We start from the raw sequence: 20,194 nt of genomic DNA, 5'->3' as shown, positions 1-20,194 counted from the left end.
GATTCTCAGCCTGAAATGGTCTCAGAGTCCTGACAATAAGAAAATATTTACTATAGACTTGGAGACAGATTATAGAGGTCTTCAAACTGGGAATTTTTTTGTCTCCAGATTGGCATGAGAGTATGAAATAATAAGCTTGACTTATTATTATTTTTTTCTCCAGTATGAGTTCTTCTATTTGTTACATGTAACAACTTTGTGGTGGTGGAATTTTGGAGCATTTCACAAATTTTGTTCTTAAGCTCATCCTCATGGTATTAATTTTCTTAATTTCTTGGCTTAGAATTTCCACATCATTTGGTAGTTTCAACCTCAGCCACAAATATTGAAACTAGGGGTATTGATTCTTGCAGATGACTTATTTATACTTCTGTTCCAAAAGAAAAAGTTCATTTTCAATCCACTGTTTTGGGGCCAGAAGACAGAGTCTATCTGGTCTACATTTAGGATAACACATATGAGAGTCCTATCCAGATTTCTGTATTTAGATATGGAATCAGTTTCAGCAACCTGACATGAGTAGAAACTGTAGACTCAATTCCCATTCCCAAACGTATGTAAAAAGCTTTTTCCCTTAAGTTATTGTTTCTCAGTTGGAAATGAAACTGCCCTCCCTCTCCAGCCTGAGGAAGTTTGGAAATGCTTTAGGGCATCCAGACTTTGGAGAATCTGAAATTTTATACAATTTTATAGTCTCCACTGTTCACTATATTGAGTAAAGTCTAATTTTTCTCCCCATCAGGTAACAATGACAAATATCTCCAACACAGCAATACATGTTGAAATTCTGAACTCTGTACAACATGGCTGGATGGACTTTAGTGCTGAGATTTTCTGCTTAATCATTTTTGCTTTGATGGTATCATTCAAACAATTAATATTTAGGTGTGACAGGGCTCCATCACCTTAGACTCCTAATAGTATCTTAAAGAAAGGAATTTACAATAATAATAATAGTAATAATAATCATAATCATAAATTGACATAGCATTTCCTCTGTACCATACATTAAGTGTTTTACATACATTAAAACCTTTCAACTTTAATCTTCATAATTACATGAGGCAGGTATAATTGTCAACATCCACATTTTCTAAATGAGGATGTGGACAAAATATGTTGCCTACCATTTTAGTAAACAAAGAATGTTGCCTACCATTCCAGTAAACAAAGAATGTTGTCCACATCAAGCCATCAGCCACTGCAGCTGCCCCCCCTCCCTCCAAAGTGTATGCTGAGGGGAATTTAGGATGGAGAATAATGGGATACTGGCCCTAGATAGTTAAGATGCATATCTAAGGAATAATTTTAGTGAGCTCAGACTCTTGCATCTTCCCATACATAGCAAAGCACAAAAATCATTAACTTGAGATATCTGTTTTTTTTGTAATTAGCAGTAATCTTTTGATGTTTGACTACATGGTTTTCTTTCTGAGCAAAATCTCCCATGTATCCTGGCTCCTCTCTTACCTCTTTGGAGCAGTTCCTCAGAGCTATGTGAGAGACAGTCTCCATGGCTATAGTCCTCAGTAAGGTCCCCAAGTAAAGCATAACTTGCAACTTTTAGGTTGTGTGTGTTTTTTTTTCAACAAGGATATGGTGGCACAGAGAAGTCAAGTAATTTTTCTGAAGTTACATAGCTAGTAGTAGTAGAGCTGGTAATCAGAACTGAGTAGTCCAATTTCAGAGTCCATGTTTTTAATCACTATGTTACACCACCTCTTCTTTTTATTCATTTAACAATGAGGAGGAAATGTAAAGATCATCATAATGGAAATATGCATAGGAAACAGAAAATAGCACTGTCTTGCAAATTTATAATAAAGTGATTGTGCAGTTCAATTGACTGAATCTAGTACGATTATTATTGGATCATAGCACATCATTTCTCAGGCACAAAGACGTAGTAGAACATGTCACTACAGCAACCCAGAGTTGAGGGGCATGTGAACTACTTATGCTGAGACTAAGAGGAGAGAATGTAAGAAGCTCCTATGCATAAGCCCCTGGAGAAAGGCCCTGGAAACTCCCTGAAGTCTTCTAGAGGAATCAGACGGCAGCCATTATGAAAAAACAGGGAAATACTGTATGCTTATTGTTATTGTGACCTCATTGTAAGTCTGGGGAAAAAAACACAGGTTACATGAGAGAGGAATTAAAAAGTTAGGTAGTATATGAACTAATATATCAGTTCATGTTTTTGATATGCTTATGAAGTTGAAATTTGCATTTGGGCCCAAATGCCAGGAATCACTTAGAAATAATTACAATCCTATTTTAATAAAGTTAACAGAGTAGATTTCATTTCATAATAACAATTTCAGCAGCCCTGGAATGTTCAAGATCATTTTTGGAATACGCATTTTTTCCTCTATGCTTCTAAAATATCTTTATTATAAATACAAACTTTATTAAAAGATTAAAATGTAAAAATATAAATTGTCAAATATTCTCTTTATATAAAGCATAAGATCTGGACAAGATTATGACACAATTCTCTGAATGCTTTGCTGTAAGATGTGCTAAAGAACACCTAAGACAAAATGCATTTTATAATATCATTTATCTTCAACTATCTAAAATTACAAAATATAGGCAACAAAACTGATGAACTGCAGAGCCATTCCAACCAAGGCAACACTCAGTATAACATTATGAAAAGCAGCTTTATCAGATCTTTTTCCCACATCCTGAAAAATCTTTACAATGATTAGAACTCTACCACTTCTCAGGGATTTGCACAAAATAAGTCTTTAATGACAGCTTCAAGTGCAAAATCCCACTAGTAGCTGGAGAAATTATTGCCTAAGATTAACTCTGCAGTCAAATTTGGTTAGTTATACACTCATAACACAACTTTTGAAATTATACCAGGTGAACTGCAGAATGATCCTTTCACTAGAAAATAACCTAAGAGAAAAATAAATAGTGAGACTCCTGTGAGAATATCAATACAGCATATACCTATAGCTCCTGGGCCAACCCACGGTGTTTGCTGATAGTGAGAAAAGGCTAAATTATAGCTTTATTACTCATTAAATGTGGCTTATTGTAGTTGAAAGTTGTTATTCAGAGAAATTTCTCACAATCACCTCTTAATAAACACAGGGCATTTTTTAAAAAATCCAGTAAGAACTCGCAGTAGATTGTGACCAAATTAAGACTGTCACTGGCAAAATATTTTAGCTAGATATCTCTCCTGGCTGTTAAAGAAAGGAAAAATCAAACAATATAATAAAGATTGCCTGTAATATAAATTGGTCTTATATGACTTGTCTTGTTATCTTTAAACATTGGCTTCTATCAGTGTTCTTATTTCTTTGCCCCCAACCTCTCCAATATCTCTCACTATCCCCTTTGTTGTCCCCATTCTAGACCTGCCCTTTGTTTTGATTCCTCAGGCTTCTGTCCTTACACGATATATGTGATAAAAATAACATGTATATTTTAATGTGTTAGATGGATTAATTAATGTCCTCCTAGGTAATATGCACTTTTAAAAGATCTTCTGAATATAGTAACTTAGTCATAGAGTACTGGCAGATTTTTATTGAACTCTGAACTGGTCAGGATATAGTTTTCATCCCCATATACTAAGAGGAGCCTTAGAAATCTATAAAATGCATAAAAGAGGGCAAGGGAAGATAATAAAACTCTAAATTCAATATGTGACTCCACTACAGACTTGTCATGTGAACATAGGTAATTTACTTTTTTGAGTTTTCTATCTGTAAAATATTATTAATAATGGTACTTAATCAAGTTGTTGGTAAGGATTGCATGAGAACATTTATTTAGCTATCTCCTGCTACTCTTTCTCATGAGTAGTAAGTATTAGATTCTCTTAGTTTCCTTTTCCACATCACTGAAAGTGTGCAGGGAAAAATTGATTGGCTTTTAAGACTGCAAGTAGACTGAAGGCCATAGGGAGACATTGGACTTCTTAAATAAATACAAGAGCCCACTACCAAGAAAAGATACTCACAGTTACCTTAGTTAACAGGGTGGCAATAGCCAACAAGCCTTTCAGAAGAACTCACCCCTCTACTACAACAGTACTTGACCTATTTGGTGCTATCCTCACTGCAGCTTTTGTGATATTGAATCTCAGCATTCTGACTACTGATTTACTAATTTGTCTGCCACTGTTCACAATTCTGACCTTCCCAGTAGCTCCATGTGCTCTCTTAAGTCACTTTGTTCCATCATCCGTTCCTGCTTCAGCTGTTGCTCTGCCATTTTTCTTCTTTGAAGTTTGACTTTTTTCTGCCAAACTCAACTTAGTTGATGTTACCCCAGCTCAAATTGGCAACTTGGCCCACTATTGCATTTGTGGATTTATGAAATATTATGATCAGTACTTTCTTCTTCATCTAGGGCCTTGCTCTGAAACAATTAATAAGCTCTTGTCAGATATTCTGCAGAGGGATTCCTTGTTAGGTGTCAAAATTCAACAAGATGATTCCTAGAAATGTTGTATATATCTTTCATATTCTACATACATATATTAGTATGTATTATATACATATATTATTATGTACTATAGTAGGTGAGTGAGAGAAACACTTGGAGGTAGAGAGACCTTCTTATGTTTCTTATATCATTCTACATGGACAACAATTTTCTCTTCCTATAAACATGCACAGGGACATATTGGGTAGATAGTGCATGCTGTTCCTGAAAAAAGATAAAATCTATTGGCCAAGGTAGCAGTTTCCAAAAGCTTTTAATTGGAGTAAATCTTTATTCAAGCAAAATGTTGAGTAAAATATTAATTTACTAAATACATAAAATTGTGCTTTTTTTGGAAGATGGAAAAAATGGGAAAGTGGGGGGATAATTTTGACTCCCAACCACTTGGCTTCTACTTTACCCTTGCTCTTCAGATCGAATGATATCTTCCAGAAACCTTTAGAATTGCATAGTATTCTGTTTAACTAATGGAATATGATGAGTCTGAGGGCTTAGAAGATAATTTGTCTAAACATAGGGACACATCCTAAGCTTCTTTAACAAAAGTTTTTCCTCAAAATTGATCTCTGGACAGAGCTGCTCTGTCTAACAAAATGATCACTAGCCACATGTATCTACTTAAATATAAACTAATGAAAATGAAATAAAATTAAAATTCAGTTCCTCAGCCACATCATCTGCATTTTATTTGCTCAAAAACTATATGTGGCTACTAGCTACTCTGTTGGATGCACAGATATATACCATTTCCATCATTGAAGAAAGTTGTATTTGACAGCATTGCTCTGATCAACAGTGTGATTCTAGAAACAACCCTAAAATCCTCTTGGCTATTACAAATAAATCATCACATGGATTCTAGAACAGGGAATATCAATATTAAATATGTCATGTGGATTAAATATATGAACAGTTACACAGTTATAGAATCTCTCTCTCTCTCTCTCTCTCTCTCTCTCTCTCTCTCTCTCTCTCTAAGTTAGTTGCAGAGAAGGGAGAGAAGCCTCCATCCAATAACCACACAAACAAAACTAAAATAAGCTGTGTCAAATGCCATGAAGGAGAAATACAGGTTACTATGAAATCACATAAAAAATGATTTAATTTAGTCAATAAGGTCAAGGAAGATTTTAATGAGGAACTGATGATTAAATAGAGTGAGCTTGTATGTCAGTGGGGAGGGGTGGTTTGGGAGATTTATAGGCAGATAAGAAAGCAGATGTGAAGGCCTGTGGCATATATGAAAAACTGAGAGAAAACCAGCATGACCCTAACAAGAAGAATGGGCAGAATGTGGTACAAGGAGAGGTAAAGACCAGACTATGTAGGATCTGTAGGCCAATGCTAAGTTTTTGTTTTGTTTTTTTTTTTCTAAGAGAATTAAAGTCATTACAAAGTTTTCAGCAACTGGGTGACAACAAATTAGCATTTTGTAACAATTTTTACAGATACAGAGAATAGATTGGAGAGGGAAAAGAGTAGATGCAATTATATCAGTCAGAGTACTAATGCAGTAGTCCAGTTAGAAAAGATAATAGCTTGGAAATATTTTACAATTGAAGATGGATAAAAGTGAACCTCTTTGAGATATTTAGGATGCAAAATCTACAGAACTTGATAGTATTTTGGGGAGAGGAAATGAGGAAGAAGAAGCTTGTCACGGATGACCTGTGCTTTAAAATTTTGCCCAATTAATATACAGTGCACTGAGATAAGAAAAACTATTTTCAGATTGCATAGAGATAGATCATAAGTTCAGTTTTGGACATAATGAAAGGTATCTTTGAGGCACAATAGGAGATACAGAGTAGGCAGTTTACATGTAATATTTATTTCTCATCTTGCACCAAAAGAGGACTTTGGTCAACTTATAAGATAATAAAAAATAGAGCAAAATGACAGATTATAAGTATATGACAAAGAAAAAGCTAAACAAGGTCAGAAAATAAAATATATCTAGAAATGAGGCTAATATGAAAAGTACATGCCATTAGATCCCATACACTTTCTGGGGAAACCAAATCATAGTTCATACTTTCTGTAAGATAAAAATAAACCAGTGGCTCAGGAAAATGTGCAAATATTCTTGATGTTAAGGATAAGAATAAATTTATGCTGAAAATTCTCATAAAGAAAGCAATAAATAATATGATAACTAATGTCTTTAAGAACATCAGAGTAGACACAATACAAATACATAGAATGGCAACTTATAGAATTCTTTAATATAGAGCAGTGTATCAAGTTTGATGTAATATTTGATGCAAGTCAAATCTTGCATTGTATTAAAAGGATTTAAACAATGATTGAAGGTAATTGGTTCCAAGAATACAAGATTTGTTCAACATAGAAAAATTAATCGATGTAATACAACATATTAATAGAAAAAATGAAAAAAAAGCTCACATACCCATCTCAGTAGATGCAGAAAAGCATTCAAACAAAACCAGTCCTCTATTCATATGTAAACTCTCAACAATCTAGGAATAGAAGGGAACTTCCTCAATCTGATAAAGGGCAGCTACAAAAAAATCTATAGCAAACATCATACTTAATGGTAAAAGAGTAAAATCTGTCCCCCTAAGATCAAGAAGAAGACAAGAATTTTCATTATTGCAACTTTTATTCAAATTTGTCCTGAAAGTTCTAGCCAGGGCAATCAGGCACAAAAATGAGATCAAAGTCATCCAGATTGAAAAGAAAGAAATAAAACCGTTATTTGCAGATGACATTATTTTATATGTAAAAAACACTAAAGAATCTGCATTCAAAAAAATAGAATGAATGATAAATGAATTCAGTGAGGTTGCAGGATAAATCACTATAAAAATCTACTGTATTTCCATAAACAAGTATTGTACCATCAGAAGATTAAATTAAGAAAACTAATTACATTTACCATATCACCAGAAAGAATAAATTATTTAGGAATACACATAACCAAAGAGGTGCAAGATTTGTAGACAGAAAACTATAAACCATTATTAAAAGAAATCAAAGACCTAAATAAAAGATATTTGGTGTTCATGGATTGGAAGTTTCAGTATTTTAAAGATGACATTGATGATCTACATATTCACCATAATCCCTATTAAAATCCTGTCTGTTTTTTTGTAGAAATTGACATTCTGAAATTCATATGGAAATACAAAGGACGCATCCAAAATAATCTTCAAAAAAGAACAAAGTTGGAGGACTCACACTTCCCAATTTCAACATTTCATGTGAAGCCACAATAATCAAGACAATGTGATATTGGCATATGGATAGACATATAGATGAATGGAATATAATTAAAAGACCAGAAGCCAACCATACAAGTATAATAAATTGATTTTTGACAAGGTGCCAAGATGATGCAATAAAAAGGAATAAGTCTTTTCCAAACCATGGTGCTAAGACAACTGGAGGTTCTCAAGAAAAATAATACCTTATACCCTATAAAAAAATTAACTCAGAGTACATAAAAGACCTGAATATAAGGGCTCCAACTATAAAATCTTCAGAAGAAAACTAAGGAGTAAATCTCTGTGACTTTATATTAGGCAATGGTTTCTGAAATATGATGCATAAAGCCTGAGCAAGAAAAGTAAAACTAGGTAGATTGTACCTCATTAAAATAAAATAAAAGTTTCAAAGGACACTAAAAAGAAAGAGAAAACACATCCCAGAAAATGGATATAATATTTGAAATCATATATCTGCTAATACTAGAAATCATATGTCTAGTGTCCAGAACATGCATAAGATTCTTTCAGCTCAATAATGAAAAGACAACCCAATTAATAAATGGGAAATTTATTTGAATAGATATTTCTCCAGATATGTAAATGGCCCATAAATTCATGAAAATATGACCAACATCATTATGCATCAGGGAAGTGCAAATCAAACCATGAATTAATATTTCATATCCACTAGGGTAGGTATAATTTAACAAAATGGAAATAACAAATGTTGAACAGGATGTGGAAAAAATGGAACCCTCATACATTACTGGTGGGAAAGTAAAGTAGCACAAACACTGTGGAAAACAGTTTGCAGTTTCTTAAATAATCAAACATAAGATTACCTCATACTCAGAAATTCATAGATACCCTTTATCTGATTGTAAAACTTCTTTCTACATTCTATCCTCTATTATGTTGTTTTTTTAATTGAAAGGGTTTTAAGTTTTGTTAAATGCTTTTTCTGCATTTATTGAGATGATCATGTGGTTTTTATCCTTTATCAATTTGGTATATTATGTTGACTGATTTCAGATGTTAAACTATCTTTGCATTCCTGGGGTAAATTCCACTTGAACATTGCATATAGTCTGTTTTATAGGCTGTTGGATTTGTTTTGCTAGCATTTTCTCCAGGCATTAGGGGAATACTGGCCTCACAGAAAGTATTGAAAGCTATTCCCTCCATCTCTACTTTTTTGGAACAGTTTGTGAAGAATTGGTGCTAATTTTTTTTTAATGTTTGGTAGAATTCACCAGTGAAGACATTTGTCCAGGCTTTTCTTTATAGAACTTTAAAAAAAATATTTTGATCTTTTCCTTGCTATTTATTGTCCATTCTATTTTAAATGTTTCTAGGAGTTTGTCCATTATATGTTAGCATATGGTTGTTCTTAGTATTGCCATATAACCCTTTTTAAATTTTTATAAGGTGATAAGGTTTATGTCCCTCTTTCATGCCTGATTTTATTAATTTTATTCTCTTTTTCTTGGTCAATCTAGCTACAGTTTTGTCAATTTTGCTGATTTTTTTTAAAAACAACTTTTAATTTCACTGTTTTGTTTTATTTCTTTAATTTCTACTCTATTTTCAATTTTTTTCTTCTTGCTGCTTGCTTTTTGTTTGGTTTACTCTTTTTTTCTAGTTCAGTAAAGTGTGAGGCTAGGATATTAATTTGATGCATTTGGTTTTATATTATAGTCATATACACCTCAAAATTTCCATATAAGCACTGCTTCAGCTGTAGTCTATAAATTTTGGTATGCTTTGTTACATTTTTTACTCACTTCAAAGTAATTTCTAAATTGCCTTATGATTTCTTTTTGACCCAATTTTTGCTTAACAGTGTGTTGCTTAATTTTCACATGTTTGTGAATTTCCCCCATTTCCTTCTCTTACAGTTTTCAAATTTTATTCCATTGTAGTCAGAGAATATGTTTTTTTTTATTAATGAGTACAATCCTATTTTATTAATTAAGGCTTTTATTGTGGTTTACCATATTGATCACACTGGAGACTGTTTCATTGAATTTGTATTCTTTCTGCTGTTGTTTGGTGGAGTGTTCTATAGATATTTATTAGGTCTAGGTGGTTTATAGTATTGCTCAAGTCTACTATATCCTTGATGAACTTATGTCTAGTTCTTTGATCCATTATTGAAAGTGGGGTATTGAGGTTTCCAAGTATTATTTTTAAGTTGCTTATTTTCCCCCTTAATTATGTCAGTTTTTTGATTCATGTATTTGGGACCTCTGTTAGTAGGTGCATACACTATTAAAATTGCCTTCTATTCCTGTTCAATTAATATTTTTATTAATATAAAGTTCTTCCTTTGTCCCTAGTAAAAATTTTTGTCTTAAAAATGATTTTTCCAATATTAGTTTAGCCACAGCAACTCTCTTTTTTTTGTTTGTTCTTTTACACTACGGGTTCTTATTAGTCATCAATTTCACACACATCAGTGTATACATGTCAATCCCAATCGCCCAATTCAGCACACCACCATCCCCACCCCACTGTGGTTTTTCCCCCTTGGTGTCCACATGTTTGTGCTCTACATCTGTGTCTCAACTTCTGCCCTGCAAGCCAGTTCATCTGTACAATTTTTCTGGGTTCCACATACATGTGTTAATATACAAAATTTGTTTTTCTCTTTCTGACTTACCTCACTCTGTATGACAGTCTTTAGATCCATCCACATCTCAACAAATGACGAAATTTCATTCCTTTTTATGGCTGAATAATATTCCATTGTATATATGTACCACAAATTCTTTATCCATTCATCTACTGATGGGCATTTAAGTTGCTTCCATGACCTGGCTATTGTAAATAGTGCTACAGTGAACATTGGGGTGCATGAATCTTTTTGAATTATGTTTTTCTCTGGGTATACGCCCAGTAGTGGGATTGCTGGATCATATGGTAATTCTATGTTTAGTTTTATAAGGAACCTACATACTGTTCTCCATAGTGGCTCTATCAATTTACATTCCCACCAACAGTGCAAGAGGGTTCCCTTTTCTCCACACCCTCTCCAGTATTTGTTGTTTGTAGATTTTCTGATGAAGCCCATTCTAACTGGTGTGAGGTGATACCTTATTGTAGTTTTGATTTACATTTCTCCAATAATTAGTGATGTTGAGCAGCTTGTCATGTGCTTCTTGGCTATGTGTATGTCTTCTTTGGATAAATGTCTATTTAGATCTTCTGCCCATTTTTGGATTGGGTTGTTTGTTTCTTTAATATTGAGCTGTGTGAGATGTTTATATATATTGTGGAGATTAATCCTTTGTCCATTGATTCATTTGCAAATATTTTCTACCATTATGAGGGTTGTATTTTCGTCTTGTTTATGGTTTCCTTTGCTGTGCAAAAGTTTTAAGTTTCATTAAGTCCCATTTGTTTAGTTTTGTTATTATTTTCATTACTCTAGGAGGTGGATCAAAAAAGATCTTGCTGTGATTTATGTCAAAGAGTGTTCTTCCTATGTTTTCCTCACAGCAACTCTCTTTTGCTAACTGTTTGAATAATGCATTTATTTTGATCCTTTTATATTCAACCTAGTTGTGTTCTTGCTTTTAAAGTGTTTTTGTACACAGGATATAGCAGGATCATGTTTTTGTATCCATTATTCCAATTACTGCACTTTGGTTGGAGTGTTTAGTCCACTTACATTAAGTGTAAATACTGAAAATGCATCATTTGAAATATCTGGGATGGTGTTAATGAGTTCCTGTTTAAGAGCAATAAAATCAGATCAGGTAGGAGAATGGCTATATTAAAAATAAGCAGGGCTTCCCTGGTGGCGCAGTGGTTGAGAGTCTGCCTGCCAATGCAAGGGAAACGGGTTCATAACCCAGTCTGGGAAGATCCTACATGCTGCCGAGCAGCTGGGCCCTTGAGCCATGGCCATTGAGCCTGTATGTCTGGAGCCTGTGCTCCACAATGGGAGAGGCCACAACAGTGAGAGGCCTGCATACTGCAAAAAAAAGTAATTAAAAAAATAAAAAATAAGCAAAGTTATGAATGAATTTGAAAAAAGAAAAGCAATAGAGGAAATTAGTGAAATGAAAAAGTAGATCTTTGAAAAATATCAACAAAATTCATGAATGTCTTGGTAAGATTGACAAAAATGAGACAAGACACAAATAACTAATAACATCAATGTAATAGGGGATTTCATTAGCAATCCTGCAATAGTTAAAAGGATAATAAAATAGCAAATACTATGAAAAATTCAGGAAACTGAAGTCAATAACACAGAAGAAATAGACCCTTTTTCTCAAAAACCACAAACTGCTAAAATGGAACAGATAGTGTGAATGTTCTATAATATTTAAAGAATGAAATTGGTAATTATAAAGCTCCCCCCAAATAGGTTTTCAGACCCAGATGATTTCAGTGGAGAATACTACCAAAAATGTAAAGTAGAATTAATGTCAAAATTACACAATCTCTTGCATTGTATTGAAGAGAATGGAACACTTCCCTAATTATTTTATGAGGACAGTACCACCACAATATCAAATTAGACAAAAACAGTACAATAAAATACAATGAAATTTAGACTAATATCTCTCATTAAAGTAGATTTAAAATTCCACAACAAAATAACATAAACTGAATCCAGTCATGTATAAAAAGACTTATATACCATGACCAAGTGGGATTTATTTTAGGTATGCAAGTCTCTTATTGTAATTCATATCAATTGTATCAATCAATATAATCTACATATCAACAGGCTAAAGAAGAAAAATCATATGATCATATCAATTGATGTGGAAAAAGCATTAGATAAAATCCAATACCCATTCATGTTAAAAACTATCAACAAATCAGGAGAATGGAACAGCCTCAAATTATAAGAACTTACAACTGTATATATAGCTAACATGCTTTTGGTGACATGCTGAATGCTTTCCCCCTAAAATCAGAATAAAAGGCAAGGATGTCCATCTTATTACTTTCATTTAACATAGTTCTGGAAGTTCTAGCTATTACAAAAAGGCAAGAAAAATATTGGAAAGAAAGAGATAAAACTGTTCCTACTTGCAGCTGAGATAATTGCTTTCATAAAACATCCCAAAGAACCAACAACAAAAATATACAAAGAACTCTAAAACCTAAAAGTTCCTCAAGCTCGCCCGCCAGGGCGGGTGGCGCTGGAAGCTGAGGCTCCGGCTTCGGTCAGAGCGCAGGGAGAGGACTGGGGATGGTGGTGAGAACTCAGCCTGAAGGGGGCTAATGTGCCACAGCTAGCCGGCAGGGAGTCCGGGAAAACTCTGGAGCTGCCGAAGAGGCAAGAGACATTTTCTTCCCTCTTGGTTTCCTGGTGCGCGAGGAGAGGGGATTAAGAGCGCTGCTTAAAGGGGCTCCACAGACGGGCGCGAGTCACGACTGAAAGCGCGGAGCCCAGTGACGGGCGTGGGACGCTGGGGTTGCTGCTGCCGCCGCCAAGAAGCCTGTGTGCGAGCGCAGGTCACTGCCCACACCGCCCTTCCGGGAGCCTGTGCAGCCCGCCACTGCCGGGGTACCGGGATCCAGGGGCGGCTTCCCTGGGAGAACGCACAGCGCGCCTCGGGCTGGTGCAACGTCACGCCGAACTCTGTCGCTGCAGGCTCGCCCTGCACACCGTGCCCCTCCCTCCCGCCCGGCCTGAGTGAGCCAGAGTCCCCGAAGAGGTTGCTCCTTTAACCCTGTCCTGTCTGAGCGAAGAACAGACGCCCTCCGGCGACCTACACGCAGAGGCGGGGCCAAATCCAAAGCTGAGACCCAGGAGCTGTGAGAACAAAGAAGAGAAAGGGAAACCTCTCCCAGCAGCCTCAGAAGCAGCGGATTAAAGCTCCACAATCAACTTGATGTACCCTACATCTGTGGAATACAGGAATAGACAACAAATCATCCCAAATTGAGGAGCCAGGAGTCAGTGCTGTGCCTCTGAGGTGGGAGAGCCAAATTCAGGACACTGGTCCACAAGAGACCTCGCAGCTCCACATAATATCAAACGGCGAAAATCTTCCAGAGATCTCCATCTCAACACCAGCACCCAGGTTTACTCAACGACCAGCAAGCTACAGTGCTGGACACCCTATGGCAAACAGCTAGCAAGACAGGAACACAACGCCACCCATTAGCAGAGAGGTGGCCTAAAATCATAAAAAGTCCGCAGACACCCCAAAACACACCACCAGATGTGGACCTGCCCACCAGAAAGACAAGATGCAGCCTCATCCACCAGAACACAGGCACTACTCCCCTCCACCAGGAAGCCTACACAACCCACTAAACCAACCTTAGCCACTGGGGACAGACACCAAAAACAACGGGAACTACGAACCTGCAGCCTGCAAAAAGGAGACCCCAAACACAGTAACATAAGCAAAATGAGAAGACAGAAAAACACACAGAAGGAGAAGGAGCAAGATAAAAACCCACCAGATCTAACAAATGAAGACGTAATAGGCAGTCTACCTGAAAAAAAATTCAGAATAATGATGGTAAAGATGATTCAATATTCTATTTCCCAGATACAAAATCTTGGAAATAGAATAGACAAAATGTAAGAAACAGTTAACAAGGACCTAGAAGAACTAAAGATGAATCAAGCATCGATTAAAAACACAATAAATGAAATGAAAAATACTCTAGATGGGATCAAAAGCAGAATAACTGAGGCAGAAGAACGGATAAGTGAGGTGGAAGATAAAATAGTGGAAATAACTGCTGCAGAGCAAAATAAAGAAAAAAGAATGAAAAGAACAGAGGACAGTCTCAGAGACCTCTGGGACAACATTAAACGCACCAACATTCGAATTTTAGGGGTTCCAGAAGAAGAAGAGAAAAAGAAAGGGACTGAGAAAATATTTGAAGAGATTACAGTTGAAAACTTCCCTAATATGGGAAAGGAAATAGTTAATCAAGTCCAGGAGGCACAGAGAGTCCCATACAGAATAAATCCAAGGAGAAATACGCCAAGACACATATTAATCAAACTGTCAAAAATTAAACACAAAGAAATCCTATTAAAAGCAGCAAGGGAAAAACAACAAATAACACACAAGGGAATCCCCATCAGGATAACAGCTGATCTCTCAGCAGAAACTCTACAAGCCAGAAGGGAGTGGCAGGACATAATTAAAGTGATGAAAGAGAAAACCCTGCAAGCAAGATTACTCTACCCAGCAAAGATCTCATTCAGATTTGATGGAGAAATTAAAACCATTACAGACAAGCAAAAGCTGAGAGAGTTCAGCACCACCAAACCAGCTTTACAACAAATGCTAAAGGAACTTCTCTAGGCAAGAAACACAAGAGAAGGAAAAGACCTACAATAACGAACCCAAAACAATTAAGAAAATGGGAATAGGAACTTACATATCGATAATTACCTTAAATATAAATGGACTAAATGCTCCCACCAAAAGACACAGATTGGCTGAATGGATACAAAAACAAGACCCATATATATGCTGTCTACAAGAGACCCACTTCAGACCTAGAGACACATACAGACAGAAAGTAAGGGGATGGAAAAAGATATTCCATGCAAATAGAAACCAAAAGAAAGCTGGAGTAGCAATTCTCATATCAGACAAAATAGACTTTAAAATAAAGACTACTAGAAGAGACAAAGAAGGACACTACATAATGATCAAGGGATCCATCCAAGAAGAAGATATAACAATTGTAAATATTTATGCACCCAACATAGGAGCACCTCAATACATAAGGCAAATACTAACAGCCATAAAAGGAGAAATCGACAGTAACACAATCATAGTAGGGGACTTTAACACCCCACTTTCACCAATGGACAGATCATCCAAAATGAAAATAAATAAGGAATCACAAGCTTTAAATGATACATTAAACAAGATGGACTTAATTGATATTTATAGGACATTCCATCCTAAAACAACAGAATACACATTTTTCTCAAGTGCTCATGGAACATTCTCCAGGATAGATCATATCTTGGGTCACAAATCAAGCCTTGGTAAATTTACGAAAATTGAAACTGTATCATGTATCTTTTCTGACCACAATGCTATGAGACTAGATATCAATTACAGGAAAAAAGCTGTAAAAAACACAAACACATGGAGGCTAAACAATACACTACTTAATAACGAAGTGATAACTGAAGAAATCAAAGAGGAAATTTAAAAATACCTAGAAACAAATGACAATGGATACACGACAACCCAAAACCTATGGGATGCAGCAAAAGCAGTTCTAAGAGGGAAGTTTATAGCAATACAATCCCACCTTAAGAAACAGGAAAAATCTCGAATAAACAACCTAACCTTGCACCTAAAGCAATTAGAGAAAGAAGAACAAAAACATCCCAAAGTTAGCAGAAGGAAAGAAATCATAAAAATCAGATCAGAAATAAATGAAAAAGAAATGAAGGAAACGATAGCAAAGATCAATAAAACTAAAAGCTGGTTCTTTGAGAAGATAAACAAAATTGATAAACCATTAGCCAGACTCATCAAGAAAAAAAGGGAGAAGACTCAAATCAATAGAATTAGAAATGAAAATGGAGAAATAAAAACTGACACTGCAGAAATACAAAAGATCATGAGAGATTACTACAAGCAACTCTATGCTAATAAAATGGACAACCTGGAAGAAATGGACAAATTCTTAGAAATGCACAACCTGCCAAGACTGAATCAGGAAGAAATAGAAAATATGAACAGACCAATCACAAGCACTGAAATTGAAACTGTGATAAAAAATTTTCCAACAAACAAAAGCTCAGGACCAGATGGCTTCACAGGTGAATTCTATCAAGCATTTAGAGAAGAGCTAACACCTATCCTTCTCAAACTCTTCCAAAATATAGCAGAGGGGGGAACACTCCCAAACTCATTCTACGAGACCACCATCACCTTGATGCCAAAACCAGACAAGGATGTCACAAAGAAAGAAAACTACAGGCCAATATCACTGATGAACATAGATGCAAAAATCCTCAACAAAATACTAGCAAACAGAATCCAAGAGCACATTAAAAGGATCATACACCATGATCAAGTGGGGTTATTCCAGGAATGCAAGGATTCTTCAATATATGCAAATCAATCAACGTGATACACCATATTAACAAATTGAAGGAGAAAAACCATATGATCATCTCAATAGATGCAGAGAAAACCTTCAACAAAATTCAACACCCATTTATGATAAAAACCCTGCAGAAAGTAGGCATAGAGGGAACTTTCCTCAACATAATAAAGGCCATATATGACAAACCCACAGCCAACATTGTCCTCAAAGGTGAAAAACTGAAACCATTTCCACTAAGATCAGGAACAAGACAAGGCTGCCCAATCTCACCACTCTTATTCAACCTAGTTTTGGAAGTTTTAGCCACAGCAATCACAGAAGAAAAGGAAATAAAAGGAATCCAAATCGGAAAAGAAGAAGTAAAGCTGTCACTGTTTGCAGATGACATGATACTGTACATAGATAATCCTAAAGATGCTACCAGAAAACTACTAGAGCTAATCAATGAATTTGGTAAAGTTGCAGGATACAAAATTAATGCACAGAAATCTCTGGCATTCCTATATACTAATAATGAAAAATCTGAAAGTGAAATCAAGGAAACACTCCCATTTACCACTGCAACAAAAAGAATAAAATATCTAGGAATAAACCTACCTAAGGAGACAAAAGACCTGTATGCAGAAAATTATAAGACACTGATGAAAGAAATTAAAGATGATACAAATAGATGGAGAGATGTATCATTTTCTTGGATTGGAAGAATCAACATTGTGAAAATGACTCTACTACCCAAAGCAATCTACAGATTCAATGCAATCCCTATCAAAATACCACTGGCATTTTTCACAGAACTAGAGCAAAAAATTTCACAATTTGTATGGAAACACAAAAGACCCCGAATAGCCAAAGCAATCTTGAGAACGAAAAATGGAGCTGGAGGAATCAGGCTCCCTGACTTCAGACTATACTACAAAGCTACAGTAATCAAGATAGTATGGTACTGGCACAAAAACAGAAAGATAGATCAATGGAACAGGATAGAAAGCCCAGAGATATACCCACGGACATATGGTCACCTTATCTTTGATAAAGGAGGCAGGAATGTACTGTGGAGAAAGGACAGTCTCTTCAATAAGTGGTGCTGGGACAACTGGACAGGGACAGGTAAAAGTATGAGATTAGATCACTCCCTAACACCATACACAAAAATAAGCTCAAAATGGATTAAAGACCTAAATGTAAGGCCAGAAACTATCAAACTCTTAGAGGAAAACATAGGCAGAACACTCTATGACATAAATCACAGCAAGAACCTTTTTGACCCACCTCCTAGAGAAATGGAAATAAAGACAAAAATAAACACATGGGACCTAATTAAACTTAAAAGCTTTTGCCCAGCAAAGGAAACCATGAACAAGACCAAAAGACAACCCTCAGAATGGGAGAAAATATTTGCAAATGAAGCAACTGACAAAGGATTAATCTCCAAAGTTTATAAGCAGCTCAGGCAGCTCAATAACCAAAAAACAAACAACCCAATCCAAAAATGGGCAGAAGACCTAAATAGACATTTCTCCCCAGAAGATATGCAGACTGCCAACAAACACATGAAAGGATGCTCAACATCTTTACTCATTAGAGAAATGCAAATCAAAACTACAATGAGATATCATCTCACACCAGTCAGAATGGCCATCATCAAAAAATCTAGAAACAATAAATGCTGGAGAGGGTGTGGAAAAAAGGGAACACTCTTGCACTGCTGTTGGGAATGTGAATTGGTACAGACACTATGGAGAACGGTATGGAGGTTCCTTAAAAAACTACAAATAGAACTACCATATGACCCAGCATTCCCACTACTGGGCATATATCCTGAGAAAACTATAATTCAAAAAGAGTCATGCACCAAAATGTTCATAGCAGCCCTATTTACAATAGCCCAGAGATGGAAACAACCTAAGTGTCCATCATCGGATGAATGGATAAAGAAGATGTGGCACATATATACAATGGAATATTACTCAGCCATAAAAAGAACTGAAATTGAGTTATTTGTAATGAGGTGGATGGACCTAGAGTCTGTCATACAGAGTGAAGTAAGTCAGAAAGAGAAAGACAAATGCTGTATGCTGACACATATATATGGAATTTAAGAAAAAAACAGTCATGAAGAACATAGGGGTAAGACAGGAATAAAGACACAGACCTACTAGAGAATGGACTTGAGGATATGGGGAAGGGGAAGGGTAAGCTGTGACAAAGCGAAAGAGTGGCATGGACATATATACACTACCAAACATAAGGTAGATAGCTAGTGGGAAGCAGCCGCATAGCACAGGGAGATCAGCTCGGTGCTTTGTGACCGGCTGCAGGCGTGGCATAGGGAGGGTGGGAGGGAGACGCAAAAGGGAGGGGATATGGGAACATATGTATATGTATAACTGATTTAATTTGTTATAAAGCAAAAAAAAATAGTTCCTCAAGTTCATAAGATACAAGATCAACACACAAAAATCAACTGCTTGGACACTAACCATGTATAAATACTTATATGTTAAGTTAAGTAGTTAACACTAAAAATGTAAAATACTTATACACTAACAATGAACTTGAGCAAACCAAAATTTAGAACATAATACTATTTACAATGTTTCCTCAAAATTGAAATACTTAAGTATATACTTAACAAAACATGTAAAGTATCTGTATGTTAGGAATTATAAAATTTTTCTGAATAAAGTCAAATAAGACCTAAATAACTGGAGAGACATAACCTGTTCATGGATCAGAAGACTCAACATAGTAAAGATATCATTTGTCTCCAAATTGGTCCCAAATTATAACCATTCCATACATATAAAACTGCTTCATTTGTTTTAAGCCTTGTATTGAATTCCATAGTAGTAGTTACTATCATTTATTTAGCATTATCTTCTTTCCTACTGATAAACAATTTTATTGGGATTTTGACACGTTCTTGTACACACATCTTTTCACATACACACAAGTATATCTCTGCCAAAGATAATTAGAATTGGAATTGCTTGCCTAGAGTGTGTGTACATTTGAAATTCTGATAGATCCTGCCAAATTATCCTCCAGAAAAGCATGTAAGAGTGCATATTTTTCCACACTATACTGAATTTTAATATTAAAGCTTTTTTACTTGTTGCCAAATGATGGATTTGAAATTATATCTCATTCTTTTCATTTGTATTCCCCTAATTACTATATGGTTAAGCATCTTTCATGTTCGGTGGCCATACATGTTTTCTCTTCTCCAAAAAGGCTGTTGACTTTTTAGACCAATTTTTTTCCTTTTGGGTGTTTTGTCAGAATTCTTTATGTATTTTGAATTTTAATCCTTTATGTGTTGTATATGCTGCAAATATTTTCTCTCAGTCTGATACTTACCATACAATTTGTGTACAGTGTATTTTGGCATACAGATTATTTTGTTTTGTTTG

The sequence above is a fragment of the Mesoplodon mirus genome (assembly GCF_964341445.2).
Source record: "Mesoplodon mirus genome assembly, chromosome: X".
NCBI classification, from domain to species: Eukaryota; Metazoa; Chordata; class Mammalia; order Artiodactyla; family Ziphiidae; genus Mesoplodon; species Mesoplodon mirus.
This window is presented reverse-complemented; position numbering follows the sequence as displayed.